Genomic DNA, 2,593 nt, shown 5'->3' with positions numbered 1-2,593 from the left:
GTGGCGGCGTCTGATGAATCACATCTGCTATCTAAATAATTCTTCGTTTTTTCGGCAGTGCAGGACCTTCTTCTGCCGAAGCTGCTTCGTCCTTCTGAAAAAACTTCGTCAGTTCCGGCGCCAGCGAACTTAGCTTGACAGGCAAGGGTTCAGTCATTACCTTCATAATCTCTTCTACATCGGCAGCAGAAGGCGTTGCAGGAGTATCTTCTTCTCGAACCAACGTTTTTGGTTCTGGAGATGCAGTTTTTCTCTTTCTTGCAGCAGCCACCTTCGGCTCAGGGCTCAACTTTTTGGCCACTTTGGTGCTCTCTTAGTCAACAGCGCTGGCAATTCTTTTTCTCTTCGGGCCGCCAGCATCTCCGCCCAATCGCCCATAGTCAGGATATTAGAAGCCTATAGCATCAAGTACTCTGTTTAGCCTTCATTTCGGCCGGGTGCCGAAGGCTGCTGTCATCAATTGGTCCTCTTTTTTAGAGTAATTTCCAAGAATTTCAGTACTCATTATTTCGATTGTATCGAGCCATTCTTGGCAGGGTGCCTTAAAATATTTCTTGAACTTATAATGGTAGGGTAGCCGGACAAGCTCCCCCTTTTTCTTCTCCCCTGTGAGCTTCGGCATAGTCCACTCCTTCATAGTTGGAAATACTCTAAAGGCCAGAAATTCCTGCACTAAATCTCTAGTGCCAATGTGCTCTGTAATAGTCCTGAATTCAGCCAGCGCGATCCGGGTTGGACCTTCTGCTGTCATATTGCATCGGGGTCTGGTTTCTCCGAAGATCAGTTCAAGTGGACTTTGTACCAGCTTTCCCATGTCATCGTCAACTTTGACGTAGAACCATTCTGATTTCCAGCCTGCCGGCCACTTGCTTCGGTAGCTGATCACAGAAAATTTTGTGGTTTTCCGATAGGCAAAATTATAACAACCAAAATTTTCGTGTAACCCATCCTCTCTGGCCTTGGTTTGGTAATGTAGCTCGTGTACCCAGCAGAAACCTTCGGCAAATGCCTCAACCGCCTGGCTTCGGAGAGCCCAGATATAAACACTAAGCCTAACAATGGCGTTAGGAGTCAGTTGGTGAAAATAGATCCCAAACTTTTGTAGCACATCAGCAATCATCCTATTCAAAGGAAATCTCAAGGCAGCTTTAAGAAAACTCTTGAAAATCACTATTTCCTCCTTCTCTGGCTTCGGGGTAGTTTCCTCTCCACCGAAGCGAATCAGCTTTTTCTCATCTTCGATGAAGTAGCCCGACTTCATCATCTTGGGAAAATCAGCCTTGGAGATAGTCGACTTTCCGAAGTCCAGATGGCTAGGCTTGCTCGGTACTGTGATATTGTAATCACTGTCAGAATCAGCCTCCTCAATGTCTCCTTGTTCTGCCTCGGCAGCGGCTTGTTCTACTTTGGCAGCGGGAACTTCTTCCGATGTCACCAATCCAGATCGCTGCATTGCTTCCGAGATAGGAACAGTCTCCACACCTTCGGCTTCGTCTCCCTCATGCTCAACTCTAGCAGTAGAGCGCACTCTGGCCATTTAATTTTGATTTTCTTGAAAGATTTCTTGGAAATTAACAACCTTTTCTTCCGAAGCTCTTCTTCTGACGAAGCAAACGCCAAGCAGGAGCTTCGTTTGAATGTGAAAGTGAAGCTTCGGCTTTGGTTAAAATTTTTGGCAGCAAAACAGTGCAATAGCAATGAATGCTGTGGTAACTTCACACCTACCTGTCTGTTTATATAGTGTTGCAGGTAAGAAGGTGAATCGTCAGGATTTTTACACCAGGCAAACAGTTACTCGCACCCGCTGCGCGGTGGGCCGTAAAAACCAAATAGTGAACCTGCACTGTGGGACCGCTCTGCGTTCAGAAACTGTATCATTTCTCGACAACGAGCTCAGGGAAGGTGTTTTTCGGACCTTCGGCTTCCTGAAGCCGAAGAGACTTTTTTTCACGGATCAAGCTCGTTACGAAAAACGATCTAGCCCCGCGAAGGGGCTACTGTTGGGACCATGCTTCGTCGCCGAAGGTCCTGCAGAAAGAAACAGCTTCGGCTGAAGCTGCTCGTACGTGATACCGAAGGTGCCATTTCGTGAAGCTTCGGAATTACAAACCGACTTAAAGATAGAATGATCTTTTAATCCATAAGAGTCTGAGTCATTATTGTAAACTTTTATGAGGGGTACGATTGTAATTCCTCACGGGCTGTGTCCTGTGCCTATAAATAGTGAACAGTATTCCTTTACTGTTCACGCATTCCTGCAATTGTAATCGCATCACTCGGAAATTATCCTTTGTCAAGGCAGAGGTATAAATGTGTCTAAATATTATGTTTGAACATCTTAAATTGGTACAACATATAAATGATGTTATTTATTTCCAATTTATTTGTCTTTAATGCTTTGTGCCTTACGTCATTTCATATTATCTTTGTGAGTTCAATTATGAAAGCATAACCTTTGTAGTTCTGTCATTATAACCTTCGTCCGGAGTACATCCCTGGGGAAATAATGCTTCAGCGGACGAAGGGCATTGATATTTAATATTTTATGTTGCCTTGTTCTTAATTCATAGCATTTGAGAACAAGTCCCCAACA

Source organism: Zea mays, chromosome 2 (genome assembly GCF_902167145.1).
Source record: "Zea mays cultivar B73 chromosome 2, Zm-B73-REFERENCE-NAM-5.0, whole genome shotgun sequence".
NCBI lineage: Eukaryota > Viridiplantae > Streptophyta > Magnoliopsida > Poales > Poaceae > Zea > Zea mays.
This window is presented reverse-complemented; position numbering follows the sequence as displayed.